The sequence below is a fragment of the Microtus pennsylvanicus genome, chromosome 10 (assembly GCF_037038515.1).
Source record: "Microtus pennsylvanicus isolate mMicPen1 chromosome 10, mMicPen1.hap1, whole genome shotgun sequence".
Taxonomy (NCBI): domain Eukaryota; kingdom Metazoa; phylum Chordata; class Mammalia; order Rodentia; family Cricetidae; genus Microtus; species Microtus pennsylvanicus.
This window is the reverse complement of record NC_134588.1, coordinates 24,024,932-24,041,598: the sequence shown is the minus strand read 5'-3', so window position 1 is coordinate 24,041,598 and position 16,667 is coordinate 24,024,932.

Here is a 16,667-nt window from a genome sequence, read left to right as displayed (position 1 = left end):
ATACATGCCCAGCATACCCACAAAGACATATGCACACACTCATTTACACACACAAATGTTTTTAAACATTTTTTTAAAAAACAGACACCAGGCCAGTGAGTGTGTGTGACAAACCTGAGTGTGATCACAGGATCCGACAGTGGAGCAAGAGAACCAATCCTCAAACGTTGTCCTCCGGCCTGCACAAACACACCATGGTGTGTACACATTCGTATCGACACATAGACCCCTCCCTTCTTCCCTTCCTCCCTTCCTTATGCCTCTCATATAAAAAACAAACCCACAATAGAAAAGGCCACGCAAGTGTATTTTCACAATGTATCAGAATATTTAAGTCCACAGAGAAAGAAGGTGGCTATCAGAGGCTGTAGAATGATAAGAACTCCTTACTATTGGATATAGACTTTACTTGGGGCTGATGAAAACATTCTGGATGCAGATGGAAGACACACATTGCAGTTATACTAAACACCACCGAATCGTACGCTCTCATTTTGTGTGCATGGACTTACATGATTTTTAAACAAAGGTAAAGTAAGGTTGAAGAGATGACTCAGCAGTTAAGAGCACACACTGTTGCTACAGAGGAATAGAGTTCAGATCCCAGCACCCAAAGTAAGTGGCTCTCAACCACTTATAAGTTCAGCTCCAGGGGACCTGACACCCTCTTCTGGTCTCCACAGGTATTGCATCCATGTGCACATGATCGTCTCACACACACACACACACACACACACACAATTAAAACAGGGTATTTTAAAATGTAAAAGCACCCTTTACCCTGCAGTGTTGTGTATGTAATTTGAAAATAATGCTAGTGTGCTTGTTTTATTGTTGTACTTGCTTAATGTAAATCTTAACTGTATACAGAGTATGAGAGGCATTATCTACCTGTCTATCTAAAGACAGGTTCCTGAAATGTTACAAGGTAAAAGTAACAGAAATTGGACTGGCAAATGATTTACAAGGTAAAGATCCTTGCCACCAAGACTGGCAAAGTTTTGAGCCCCAGAACCCACACAGTGGGAGGAGAGTCCCTACTCCCACAAGTTATCCTCTGACTTCTCATGTAGGTCATGGCACATGTGAGACCTTTGTGCACCCCCACACACATGCATGGATGCAAGTACACACATACATCCATAAATAAAAATAAAAAAAAACAACTTTTGAGTCACAGAAATTTAAACTGTTGTCAAAGAAATAACGGATGCCTAAGGCAATGAATATATGGCAATTATCCTATGAATTGTACCTTATACATACAAATTTTTAGAGCGTCATATTGTACCCCATAAAATGTAATCATTCCATGTCAATTAAAAATAAAAGCAGGGGGTTGGGGAAATGACTTGGTAGTTAAAGTGTTTGCTGTGCCAATGTGAGGATCTGTGTTTGAATTCTCAGAACCCACATAAAGGCTGGATACCTAGCACATGTCTGTAATCCCAGGGCTTTTACAGCAAGGCAGGAGGCGGAGGTGGGAAATCCCCAAATTCTTAGGCCACTGCACACAGCTGTTAGCAAGAGACTGTTTCAAACAAGATGGGAGGCAACAATCAACACCTAAGGTTGTCTTCAGACCTCCATGTGCACAGTTTGGCACAGGCACACACACATACGCACATGCAAACACACACACACACATATACCATTCACACACAAGAAGTAAAAATTTTAAAAATAAATACAGAAGCAGGACCAAAACTACATACAAATGAAATGAGTGTTGAGTCATAAGCTGCTTCTTTCCCCACAGAGGAGCTGGCCGCCAGAGCACACTCAGAATAACCTGTGAAAATTCCCAGAGTCACACTCTAAGAAAAATGAGGCCAGACAAGCTTCTGCAAATGCCTTGCCTGAAACCTCAGATCATCCAGAGTGGCGAGGTAGTTTGTCTGGGTGGTTTCAACTCTTGACCCAGAATTGAAACTCTCCTGAAAAGACGGGTGGGAGCAGCGAGGTCTTCGAGTCACTTCTTCCTCTCAGGGGGCCTTTCTCAAGCGCTGGCAGGTCAGGTCTGGTTTGTGGGCTAGCCTCAGCCTAAAGACCTACTTTGCAAGACTTGGAAGAGCTGCACGCTTTGTGCCCGCTGGAGAGAGGCACGCTGGTGGAACTTTGGGCTGAGAAGGGTAGCAGGTTGCCAGAGAGGAAAGAAGATTGTGGGCCAGGCCATACTATCAGATCTTACTTAATTTGCTGCTGATCCTTAAGAACTAATGTTCTCACAAGTTCCACCTTCCTGAATGCAATCAATTAGGTATCAGAGTCCTAGTGACCCACTCCCTGGACCCCACCCTTTGGTCCTCCCAGCTTCCCCTTGGCTATGCAGCCCTCCTCACCATTGTTAACTTCCTACCTAAGAAGGAAGGCATGTGCAGACACCCTCCTAGCCACCCTGTACCTTCGCTTCTCTAGGTCAGAGGAAAACTCGTAGAAATCAGCTCTTTCCTTCTCCCATGTGGCTCCCTGGAAATGAAACTGGGTCATCAGGTCCGGTAGCACACACCTTTACCTGCCAACTGTCTTTCCCACCCACCTCAGGGGCTGGAGCAGCTCAGGACCGTGCGATGTCTAACACCTGAAGTTAGGAACTCCAGCTTTATCACAGAAGTTGAATATTTTAGTGCCACCTCTCCAACTTACCCACTGAATTTTATACCTTCTACTGAGAACAGGACCTGGGTGCTGTAACATGGTGTCTGGCTCCCTGTGTTTGGTACACTGCCCGTCCAGAAAGGTCACTGCTAAATAACTAAATGAGTGGCATTCAACAATTGGGTTCACATGAAGCAATGGAAGAGGCATCTAGGGTACAAAATAAGAAGATCCACGCAAAGTTGCTGTGGCAGGTGCCAGATGCTAGATACCACATTGTGTCACAGTCTTCAGGAGACCAGATGTGAGAAAAACTCAGGAAAGGATGAGACTGGAGAGACAGAGGTGGATGGGGTCAGGGAACAGGCTGAGAGGGGTCACGCAGAACAGAGAAGCTGGTATAATTCCTGGGGATGACTTATTTATCATTCAAAGTCCTCTGGGAAGTTGGACTACCTTTGTTAGGGTCAATGCATGGGCCCCAACAAGCTATGTTCAGTCAGCCATCTTCAGTAGCTCCCTGGCCTCCAGACACATATATGCACACATGCACACGCACACACACACACACACACACACATGCACACACACACACACACACACACACACACACACACAAAGCTAAATAAGCAGGAATTCTGCTGGCATCCTAGCTTTATTCCGTGAGTTTTGCTTCAGCATCTTGGCACAGTTCCAGAATCAGTGCTTGCTGTGGGACAATGGTTTTACCCTTTACAAGATTTGTTTCTTGTACTTGTTTAAAAAAACGCTGATTGGCCAGTAACCAGGCAGGAAGCAGAGGTGGGGTGACCAGGCAGGAAGTAGAGGCGGGGCAAGGAGAACAGGAGAATTCTGGGAAAAGGAAAGATTCAGTCTGCAGTCGTCACCCAGGCACAGAAAAACCAAGATGAGAATTTCTCTCTGACAAAAGTACCAAGCCACATGGCTAACACAGACAAGAATAATGGGTTAATGTAAGATATAAAAATTAGTTAATAAGAAGCCTGGGCTAATAGGCCAGCCAGTATATGATTAATATAGACCTCTGTGTGTTTCTTTAAAGACCAGGTGGGACAAAAACCTCAGACAACAAGCACTGATGCTCTGCTAGCTGGGTAAGCTCCTTGCAGTGTGGCCACAGCGACAAAACTCAAACATCGAAGAGATGTCCCAGAAAGAATTCTCAAACGTCACAGAATTTGTGCATTAAAAATTGTTCCTGCTCTAGGGGTGTAGCTCAGTTGGTAGACTGCATGACCACGAAGTCCTGAGTTCCATCCTCAGCAACACATAACGCAGTATAGTTCAGCATACCTATCACCCCAGAGCTCTAATGGTGGAAACAGGAAGATCAGGAGTTCAAGGCCAACCTCATCTACACAGTGTTGAAAACTAGCCTGGGATTAATGAGACCTCGTCTCACAGAAGAAAATGTATGTACTTTCCCAAGACCTTAAACAAGCAGAAATGTAGCATTTTTGTTGTTCCCCCACCCCAACCCCTCCTCCCGAGTCATGGCTCTTAATGCTTGTGGGAGGATGAAAAGGGTTCCCAGAAAAACAAACAAACAAAAGAAACAAACAAACAAGCAAGTGTAGTCATCTACAGCAGAAAGAGGAGAAGGTTTTGAACCAATTTGAAGCAAACAACTTCAAAAGGAATTTCTAGCAATACAAACAAGAACATGCCCCATCCCAGGTGAATCAGGTCCATTTCTCGAGATGGCCAACACACCACACCATCTTCTGCAAACGTCAGATACATCTCTGCTTCCCCTGATCTCTCTGTCTGAAGGGAAATCGAGATCCCACTCATCTCTTGGTCTGCTTGGGACTAGTTCGGAGCTCACGGATTCTCAATATGGTGTCCTAGGAACAAACTCAGAGACTCTCAAGCATGTCTTCTCAGACATCAGTGATATGGAATGAGTCATGGAGCTTCAAATATGACCAATACGATCAGCGTCTCACTCAGCCATCCTTAGAGAAGCTTCCTCATGCAGTGGATGGGAATAACACAGAGATCACAACTGGACAATGTGCAGAGAAGGGAACGTTCAGTCCTAAATAAGATGTCTCCGTCAAACCCCTCCAGGGCTCAGGGAGCTCTGCAGAAGAGGATGCAGAAAGTCTGGAAGAGCCAATGGGAGTGGTCGATACCAAGGAAATAAGGCCTTCTAGGCACAACAGACTGACACACGGATGAGCACACAGACACACGCACGGGGCCTGAATAGGTCTGGGTCAGAGGAGCTCCCAGAACTGAGCAGAGAGAACAACAGGACACAAGTCCCCATCCCCAACCCAGAAGCTCTCTCCAATAGATATCCACTCACAAGGGAAAAGCTAGTTCTCTTCAATACAGTCTCACTGGGTATACAAACCGCTCTTAAGAAAGGCCTCATGGCCAGCAGTAGCTGGTCAACACAAAATGAACTCAATATTTGGGGGTTTTTGTTTCTGTTTTTCTCATAATGCTTTGTTAGGGCATTTTTTGAACTTACGGATCTTTTGTTTGTATGTATTAACATTTTTCGTTTTGCTTCTATGGGTTTTCTGTGTGTACAAATGTGTGTCTCAGCGTCTGTGTAGGCTTCTTGTGCTTTCTCTTTGGCTCTGTTTGTTTGCTTGCTTGCTTGCTTGTTTTGCCCTATTCTGATTTGTCTTCATTTTATTATTACTATTTTTGAAGATGCCTGCTTGTGTTCTAATAAGAGAGAGAAAGAAAGGGTGCAGATTTGATGGGTGGGGAAGTGGGGAGGATCCGAATGGGTTGCGGGAGGGGAAACCATAATCAGAATATATTGTATGGGGGGTAACCTATATTTTAATCAAATGAGAAAACAGGGGGTTCAAGGACAGGGTGTGGCTCATTGGGTAAAGTACATGCTGTTCAAGGAGGAGAACCTTGAGCTTGGGTCCCCAGCACCACATAAGAGCAGGTTCTGGAAGCACACATCTGCAACTCTAGCCTCCAAGAGGTGAAGACAGGCTCACCCAGGGCCTTGAGAGCCAGCCAGCTAATCAGTGAGCTCTATATTCAGTGAGAGACCTGCTTCAATAAATAACACAGACAGTGAAGACACCTGATATCAACCTTGCATGCGTGAGTGCATGTACACACATGGACACATGTATACACATGTAAAATTAAAAAAAAAATTTATTGTGTTCTGATGGAGGAAGGTCATTGGTTAAGTAATAAAGAAACTGCTTGGCCTCATAGGTTAAAACATAGGTGGGAGGAGTAAACAGAACAGAATGCTGGGAGGAAGAAGAAGTGAGCTCAGAGGCCATGCTCCCCTCTCCCGGGCAGACGCCATGAAGCAAGCTGCCAGGTCAGACATGCTGAATCTTTCCCGGTAAGACTGATGCTACACAGATTATTAGAGATGGGTTGATCGGGATATGAGAATTAGCCTGTAAGGGCTAGAGTTAATGGGCCAAGCAGTGTTTAAAAGAATACAGTTGTGTGTTGTTATTTCGGGGCATAAGCTAGCCAGGTGGCCAGGAGCTGGGGCAGCAGGAATACAACCCGCAGCTCCTTCAACAGTGTTCAAACTCTGAAGAATCTGATATACTGAAGTTGGAGGGTCTCCAAGTAACCTAAATGATCAACTATAAAAAGAAAAAGTAACAAAACAAGTTGCAATTTTAAAATCTGATGCATAAAGTTAGATGTGTGTGTGTGTTTAATGTGAAGTCTAAGTGTCTTGTACATATAGTTTAATGTGAACCATGAAACGGTTTCTAGGAGGGGTTGATACATGAGGTTCTTAAACATGTTTATTCGAATTGCCTCTACTACCAGCATTCCTCTGATGAGATCATATGTTTTAATTTATGCATCTATTGGCTTGATAAAGAAATGTCTTTGACTCTTCACTAAGGTACTGAAAATGTGCCTGTTCACATGTGGTGCTAGAATTTAACTTTGTAATAGTCTCATTAGAATTGGCGCATAAGCCTTCACTTAATCCTTCTGGGAACGCTCACTGTGCTGTTGTCAGTGAAGCTCCACCAGCTGGCCCAGGACGTTTAACACTGGATAACACTGATTAGAGATCCAAGTCTCCCCGACGGCCACAGGACATCCCACAGGAGTTCTGGGGAGGATCCGTTGGTGATGGTGGACCAGAGACCAGAGGCCTTGAACCAGACAGTGGCTCACTGCACTTAACATCTGCTAGTAAAGCTCACAGGATAAACGGCCGTGCTCTGTGACACACCCCCAGTGCCACTAGGACAAATGAAGAGGTGTTGGAGAATCAGGAAAGAAGAACCAGAGAGGTTTGCTTTTCTTATTGTTGTTGTTGTTTTTGTTTATTTGCTTGCTTGCTTGTTTGGTTTTGTTTTCTTTTGTAGGGGCACTGGAGGGGTGAGGAGAGGATATGGGGGGATCAGTAGGTGAGCAGAATTGGGGTGCATGATGTGAAACTCTCAAAGAATCAATAAAGAAGTTAATTTTAAAAAAAGAAAGAAAATAAATAAATAAATAAATCCAAGTCTCTGCATTTTCTTCAGTGGTGTAGCTATGGTAGGTTGTCTATGATCCTATAACTCCCCACTAAACTCCAATAAGCGACCTCTCACCCACACCCCATAATGAGTAACCCCTCATTCACGATACCATAAGGAACCCCTCACCCATGCATAATCTTATAAGAAACCTTGACCAAACTTGTTGATTCAAAAAAAAATTAGACATGAAAGCCAAAGGGGGACAAGTTAGTTTAAAAAGAAAAGAAAAGAAAAGAAAACAGTAGGATTGGAGAAGATGGGAGAGAGCAATGGGCAAATGTACGATCAAAGTACATATATTATGAAAATGTCATAATAAAATCATTATTATATATAATTAATACATGTTCATCAAAAAACTTTTTTTTAAAGATTGAAGTGTCTGGACCTAGTTCTACTTTAAACTGTTTGATCCAAGAGGGACAATCGAGTTTGCTTGTCTATTCTCATAAATCATCCTCTTTTCCAGATCACTCCCTGTGTCTCCTGAGTCATAACCAGTGGGGAACATATTCATTCATAAACAGATTATGAAAATTCAACAGTTTAAAACTGAACAGGCCAGCCCACAGACTTGTCAAAGATGAACGATGCTCTGGGGACGTAAAACCATAGCAGGCTCACAGTGAAGGAGACAGACACGCAGGAGCTTGGCTTCCCAGTCTCTCTAGCAAGATGGTGACAGTTTCCTTTAGAGAGTGGGGACTGCGGCTGGGGAAGGTGACTCAGTGGGAAAAGCACTGGGTACATAAGCAAAAGGGTCTAAGTTCGATCTCTGAGGCCCATGTAGAAAACCATGCATGGTATGTACTTGCAATCCCCAAAACAGGAGAAGAGCTGAGACAGGTGGATCCCTGGAACTAGTCAGGCAGCCAAGCCTATTTGATGAACTCAGGTTCAGTGAGAGACCCTGTCTCAAACAAACAAGGTAGATAGTAACCAAGTAACTCTGAGGTTGACTTCTGGCCTCCATAAACGTGCTCCAATATGCATGTACAGGCACATGCACACACGCGCACACACACCAAGAAAGAACAAACGGTACTCCATTTTAACAAGAACTCGCAATATGGACTGATGCCATCCACATCTGGATCCTGACTGAGGATGGGCTCCAGGTTACACAGCAAAACACCTCGCACCGAGGGACTGTACAGCCGCCTTCGGGGCCACGCTAAAGTGCAGCCGTCACTTTCACAAGCGAAACTACCAAAGGAAAACAACGTTACCAGCAGATGACATAGCACATCTCCGTGTGCAGTCTGTGGACAGAGTGGTGTTGTTTCGCTGCCCTCCTGGTTGCTTTGACGCCCGTCTGTTTCCTGTCTGAATCTTCTATGCAAAACCTGACCTTAAATTGGGCTGGCTGGTACCTGCTTAGGGCTTTGAGGTTTTTCTCAAGTATTGAATACCACTTTTGAAAGGCTGGAGCAAAGAAAACAGGATGTGTCTAGCTGAGTTTCAGGGGTGCTTGAAATGTATGTCATGAGGTCTTCTGTGGGGGCTAACAGCCTGGCTGATACAAGATTCTCCACATGTGACCTGTCTTTAACTACAGTCAAACGTGTGACTTCCCTATAGCTGGTCCTCACCTTTAAGGATGTATGCCAGCTGCAGGCCTGCTCGTTATCTTCATGGCACATCCAAACCTGGGCCGCCCAGGGGATGTGCTTATGAAGCCATCTGGCGAGGCAGCCCAAGTCAAGGCTCTGAGCCTAGCTGCCAGCAGTCCACACACAGAGGGAAGCAGCTCTCCCCTCTCTCCCTCCTTCCACCCCTCTTTCCTTTCAGTTTCTTTCTCTCTTCCTTGCTTACTTGTTTGCTTTTCTGTGTATGTGTGTATACAAGCTCACATGTGTTCACATGAGCATACATGTATGTGGAGGCCGAAAGTCAATGTCAGGTGTCTCAATCACTCTCCACCTTATTTTTTTAACAGGGTATTTCACTGAACTTGGGGCTGCTGGTTTAGGTTTGGACAGACTGACTAGCCAAGGCTCCAGGCATCATCCTAACTCCAGCTCTACAGTGCTGGGACTACAGGCATGGTGAACATCACGGCCCCACCTTTTTTGTTTTAACATGGATGTTGACATGTTGGACCCAGCTCCACATGCTTGTGTGGGTAGCACTTTACAGACTGAGCACGCGCCTCTTCTTCTTCTTCTTCTTCTTCTTCTTCTTCTTCTTCTTCTTCTTCTTCTTCTTCTTCTTCTTCTTCTTCTTCTTCCTCCTCCTCCTCCTCCTCCTCCTCCTCCTCCTCCTCCTCCTCCTCCTCTTCTTCTTCTTCTTCTTCTTTTTCTTCTTCTTCTTCTTTCATGAAACCAACAAGGGTCATTAATTTCTTTGGAAACAGGGACTCATTTGGAGGAAGATAAGGCCCACAAGGCCATAGACCAACCTGGAGTCTGCCTGAGGGCCTAGCAACAGGTGCTGTCAGAGGCCCTGATCGTGCCTAGTCAATGAGGGACGACCATGCAATGTCAACCCATCTGTACTCAGCCTGAGTGCTGGGAGGAGGGTATGTAAGGCTCTCCCCATTGCTGAGCAAACGAGTCTGCTGTTTGCCTTTTACCTGCCTTCTGGTGTCTATGCCACTGATACGGGCGCCTTCTCACCCCCTCCGAGGGAGCCCTTAGGACCCAGCAACACACATTGGTTGCTGATAAACAAAGAGACATTTATTTTCTCCCATTCAGTTTTTAAAAATATAATCTCCCTCTATTTTTCAGTTATTTGTTGCAGAAATCACTCAGGAAAGCAAACAATCCCACCGGCCATGCCACTGTGTTTCTGATCTGTATTTATTTTCAGAAACTCGAGGAGCCCCTTTAAGTTCCCCTTCTGTGTAGGATCAGGTGAGGTTTGAAAGGCAGAGTTATATACAGTTTAAAAGAACATATCTTAAAGTTGCAAAGCATGCAGTTAGAACAGCAAGTATAATGTCAGTATTTCATCAGATCTTACAAGTCATGGGGGTGCTATGAACAATGCACGAGGGAGGGAAGGAAGAAGTGGGGATCCCCAGGCTCTGGATTTGGACTGTCTGAGGCTGGTACTTTCAGTGCCCTCCCGGTGAAACCCAGCTGCCCACACGGCGTCAGAACAGATTCGACAAAGGTTTACCAACTATTTTGGGGAACTTCTGTGGCCACAATTGTTGTCTGAAAACATGGGCCTGTGGTTTGTCATACCATACCAGGAGACCCAGAGTCAGAACTTCTCAGGGAAGGAACAGTATTGGCTGGCGGTCTGTAGAACAGGGGGATTTCCAATCCTGAGGCGGCATGATGACACGCCATGTTTCTCGGGAGCCCTAAGGGGTTCCCTTATGTATGGTCTCGTAAATACAACACCACGGCAGCATCTGTGCACCTCAGTCTCCTGAAGGAAGATGAAATAGGACAGAAGGAAGAGAAAACAGCTCCTGCCTGCAAAACCTAGCATCTAACTCACTTACCTGAGCATCCGTGGCCTCGTCTTTAAAACAGGGCTAGTAATCTCTGCATAGATGGGTTTCCGGAAGAGAATGTATTCAAGGGTGCTTTTTAAAGATCTAAAAACATCAAATAAATAAAATGTGTTAACACAGCATTCATTCGTGACACCAACTGGTCACCATGAATGCAATTGCTAAACTCATTTTTAAACATTTGCTAACCCGGGGAAAAGTTCAAGCAAATAAAAAGCCCACAGACTGGGGAAAGGACTTAGTTAGACTAGAGCTCCCTGTGTAAGCATGAGGACCTGAGTTCAATTCCAGGAATCCACATTAAAAATGAAAAAGCTCAGTGTGGTGTTTGCATGCGTGTGATCCCAGTTCTGGGAGAAGACAGACAGAAGCAAGAGCTGCCCTCTCTGGGACAAAGTCAGTCCACATTGACATCAGAGGGGTAGAAACTCTCTAGTTAAGGCACAAACATTTGTCTTTGCTGAAGCTTCTCCCTGCAAGGAGGTCTTGAGGATACACATCCATCTTTGTCCTGAGCAGCCAACTTAGCTGACCACTCCAACACACTGGCCCACATTTAGTCTCACAGCCTGGAACTAAATTATGGAATTGTACATACACATGTGTTCAGGTATACATGGGCAGGCGTATGTACATGTTTATGTAGGTGTTATGTGGGCACATGTGTGTGCATGCATTTGTAGGCTTGCATGTAGAGGTTAAAGGTCAACCTGAGGTTTCCTTTCTCGAGAGCTGCCTACCTTGAGATTTTTCTAATTAAATCTTCAGGTTCTTTTATTTTTTAATTAGATATGCCTATTCCTTTATTTTTTTAGATTTAATCTTGTTGTTCCTTTATTGAAATAATTTCTGACTTTTATATATTGATGTCTCTAGTATTTAGAGACCTGCGCAGAAATTGCATCCAGACAGATTTTGATTAAAATTGGCCAATTTCACCTAGTTTCTTGGGACAGAATCTCTCACTGGGAGCCCCAAGTATATTATGCTGGCTGGCCAGTGACTCCAACGAGCCCATTTTTCAGCCTCCCCATTAGTGGGATTATAAGCACACATGCCTAGCCTTATGCATGGGTGCTGACTGAATTGCAAACACAGGTTTGCCATTCTTGCATGGCAAGTATGTTATCAAATGAGTTGCCTTTCCCAGTCCCCAGTGATAGAATTTGTGCTGAGCAGATCTTAGTGGCTCACAACCTGGAAGAAGTTGCTATTGCAGACGTCCCCAGATCCCATGTAGAATGTCCTGCATGTGGAGCCAAGTCCCAGCCTGAAGATTTACCCAGCGTTCCCAGAGTGGGACCTCCCCAAATGTGTCAAAGGGAGGAAGCATCCTTACCTGCCCATGAGTGTGCGCTTGATGGTCCTGATCATTTCCAAATCATTTCACACTTCCACTCATGTAATGGTTGATTTTCCAGGTCATAGATTGCATGGGTTCACTCACCACTTACAGGACAACTATTGATTGTTTAATTGCTAGGTGAATCCCATAGAGACGATAGAAAAATCAGATGGTGAACATTTAGAGTTTAATTGCCTGGTTTATCTTTGAGTCTTCCTGGGGAGCAGTCATTTACTGTTGAAGTTAAATTTAATCCTAGAAAAAATCTCAATCAAGGGTTGGGGACGTGGCTAAGGTGACTGCTTAGCTTGCAGAAGCCCTGGCTCCCTCCTGAGCCACACATAATCACACGCCTGTAATCCCAGCATTTGAGATATAGGGGCAGAAGAATCTGAAGTTCAAAGTCAGCCTGGGATACATAAGACCTTGTCTTAGGACGAAAGAAGGAATAATCTCCATTGATATCTATTGATCATAATGGAAAACCATTATTATGTACTATTAATGTGTACTAATAAAACGTTTTTAAAAATGAAAGTATTTCTTAATTTATCTATAATTGTCCGTGTCACTCTTTGGAACTTAATAATAAAACTACTTTTAATCAATAAGCAAAAATATAAACCCTGAGCACATCATCTGCAGATTTGCTTGTTTATCTTCCCAAGAGGCCACTTCCTGCTTATCTGAAGCCGGTGAAGGCACCAAATGGTGTCTTGAGGGTGTGCACCAGGCTTTCCCAACTAAATGAAGAGCTGGGAAATTGCAGATGGTGCTTGTCTTTGATGACCTGGCTTTAGAAACAAATGCTTAAAGGAAGCCATTAAAGAGGCAGACTCCAGACTGCTTCAAAAGCCACGGCTAGCTAATTCCCTTCCCCACCACATACCTTTCCCCTAAAACAACAAGGGAGGCTAAAGCCCCCATAGCCGGCCAGCCAGGAAGAAGCCTAAGTGGGAACAAAGAACACAGCATCCTGGTGGTGGGTTTGACAGAAAGCTTAGTGGGGAAAGACAGCCCTAGATGCAGTCATACTAAGTGACTGGGAAATAAGATGAGACAATTCCCAGATAAAGAATTTTAATTCTGGTTCTGCTACCAGTTTTATACTACCAAAATGACTTGTTCTGAAAATCAGGTGACTCTAAATGAGCCCTGCAGACCTTTCCAGTTTTGAAATGTTGCATGTCCCACCATTGGCACCCATAAGTCAGTGCTTGTATTTCTCAGCCTGGATAAAAATACGTCATTTATCTCACTTATGCCTAAGATGCTTTTTATCTGATTCAATAATTATCTAGATCACAGTTTAGCAGGGGGCTCTGTTATAAATGTCTTCTGAAGATACAATGTTAAAATATTCTTGCCTTCATGGATCTATTTCCTAGTGTGAGAGTTAGGCAGGTATAATAAATATGTCAGCCCTGGTTAGCATTGTAGAGAAGCAGAAAGAAGGTGGGTGTGGATAGCCATGTTGAGGGCTATTTCTACCTTTCTTTATAAAGACATACTACCTCTTGAAACATTTATTTATTTAGTGATATGGAGGGAGAACATAGATGCCATGGCATGCATGTGGAGGTAATAGGCAGCTTTATGAAGCTGGTTATCATCTTCCACGTTTATGAAGGATAAAATTCAAGGCGCCGTGCTGGTACTACAATCTTTACCCATTGAGCCATCTTGCCAGGCCTATTTCCATTTTTCAATAGGCTTCTCAGGACAAGTGAGATGGCTCATCAGGTAAAAGAGCTTTCCATGAGAGCCTGGCCACCTAAGTTCTAGCCCTAGAGTTTCCATGACCTCCACATGCCATGCACACCGTGGCACACTTGAGCCTAGATGCTCACATCGTAATAATAGAATAAATTTAAATAGCCTGACCAACATATACAAATCCATAATCCTGGGGATATGAATTCATAGGTAACCTTGAATTTGGTAGCTCATTCTTTCAGTTAGCCAACTAACATTTGCTCTTAAAGAATTCACATCTTTGAATTCATATTCTTGAAGAGTTCACAGTGTTGGAGTGTAATATATCCCCATTGAGTGCATCAGTTTTTGTTGAAGAGATGGTATGGGACAACGGTTAGCCAGGAGGGATCCAAAATAGCCCGCCTACCAGCCAGGAGATCCAGAGCAACTAATCCCGGATGCACTACTGTCATCAAAGCTGGATTTTTAGGAAAAGTCCTCATGGGGCTAGAGAGATAGGTCAATGAAGAATAGTACTTGTATTCTTGCAGAAGACTCAGGTTTGAGTTCCAGCACCTGCATAGTGGTCTACCACCTTCTGCAACGCCAGTTACAGAATCCTATGCTGTCTTCTGACCTCTATGGACACCACGTACATATGTGATATACATACATAAGTGCAGGCTAAACACCCAGATACATAAAGCAAAATAAATCATTCTTTTAAAAAACACTTTAAGTCCTCACTTGAAGGCTTATTATAAAATAAGCATTAGCCCCACTTGTCACTAAGCATCAAGCCACTCACAAAGAGCAGCCATCTAAGACCGAGGGTACAGCTCAGCGGGAAAATGCTTGCCTACTGGGCACATGGCACGCATCTCAGACTGCGGATGCAGCTTGTGGTAGAGAGATATCTTTGTGTTCTCCCCCATCCAAATAGAAACCCAAACAAGCGACCAGGAGAGACCTGGCCATAAGCACGAGAGACTCCATTGGGATAACCGGAAAGAAATGGGATCCAGTGGGAGTTGAGGCTTATTTGGATGTCACTGGCCGATTGAGTCTTGGAAAACTCAGACGGCATTATACTATTGCAGAAGAGGAAGGAAAACAACCCCCACTGAGAACCCCATCGCCCAAGTAGAGCTGGCTACAGAGAGACCACACCAGACAGAGGAGATTGATTGTAATAAAGGAGCTGGGGCTGGAGAAAGGGCTCAGTCAGTGAACTGCTTGCTATGCAATCATAAGGACGAGAGTTCGATCCTCAGAGTGGATAGATTTTTAAAAAAATGCAGACATGCTACTACATGCTTGTCATCCCATCTCTGGAGAGGTAGAGACAGGCAGATCCCCTGGAGCTTACTAGCCATCCAATGTAATTAACTTTGTGAGTTTCAGACCAATGAGAGGAGACTTGGTCCAAAACCAAGGTAGACGGTACCTGAGAAACAACAACTGAGGTTGTCCTTTGTCCTTAACAGGCCAAGGAGAGAGAGAGAGAGAGAGAGAGAGAGAGAGAGAGAGAGAGAGAGAGAGAGCTTCCATGCTATGAGGGTTACAGAGCCCAGCCTCCTCCATTACCTTGTCTGAGTACAAACCAGCCGCAGCAAGAACATCCCACTGCTGGCCCCAGAAAGCTACCAACAAATTATTTAGCCTGTCCTCCTCATTTGCATAAGAATCCCACTCCATCTGTTAGAAGAAGCAATATCCCTTCATGCTAATCTGATTGCTTCCATCATTCGTATTAAAAAACACGGAGGCTACCATGAGCTGTACTCTGACCTTTGATTTTCCAATATCGCATCTGGGGTAAGCACTTCCTTTTAATCTCTGTGGACAATAGACGGGATTTCACTGAGGGGACGGTGACAGAGGCAGAGATCACAGAGCATGTGTCCATGACCCCAGGTTAGATGATTATAATAACGCATTTTGGGCTCTTCTAATAAAGAATATGCTGAACGGGCTCCCACGTGTGCGCACGAAAGTCTAATTGCTGTTAACATGTCACTCCCATCATCGAGAAGCAACAATGCACTGACGGCTTGTCAAATCTGGAATTGATTCCGAAATTGCTTTAATGAGGTGCTGAATAAGGTTGCAGGGGCCTGGCCATCTGAGAGGCCTCTGTAGCATCAGCACCAGTCACCTGCCGTGGCTTTGTTGGCTGTTCATAAATGAGGAGCATTGCTATCTGGTTGCCAAGGATTTGCCAGCTCTGAGCCGAGATCGCAGGCTTGCTGCCACCTCAAAAGTCCCTTGCCTTTTGACTTCATGTTTTCCTTCCAATCGCATTCTTCCCAATAAGTACCGCCTTCTGAAAAGCCTGGGCTAGTCTGGCTGAAGAGCACAAGGGAAGATTTCAAGTTCCTTCTTATGCCCTTTCCAGCGTGTGTGAGTGGCATTCTGAGAGCAATGGGGCTCTCGGCTTTAAGCTTTAGCTTGCCAGTTAAGACTGATCACCGGATAGATGAAACCTTCCGTGGGGAATAATGCATGCTCTCTGTTATTGTCCATAGTGAAGCAGTAAAAACCACTGTCAACCCATCTCCAAATTTCAATGCCCACTTCTGTTTGACCTAGAGGAAAAGCTGATAAGAGACGTCCTCAAAGGATAGGCTCTTCTGCCATTCTCAATTCCAGACAATTGAAACCCAGTGTGTGTATAGTGACATCACAACCGCATAGCAGCTGACGCCTGATATTTCCTCCTTGCACGGCAAATGCTAGCAATTCGAAAGTAGTGAGGTACTAGGAGGAATGGCTCAGTAGCTGAGCTTTATCACCCACAGAGATATATGAACACGGCTGCACTTGTCTGCAACTCCAGACCTGGTGTGGAGATCCTTGGAGTCTACTGGCCGGCCAGTTTAGCCCAATCAGAAAGCCCCATGATAAGTCGCAAAAATTAAGGTGGAGCTAACGAGATGGCTGGATGGATAAATCTCTGGTTGCACAACAATAGTAAGGATAAGAGTCTGGATCCCCCAAACTCACATTAAAGCCGAGAAAACATAGCATACAT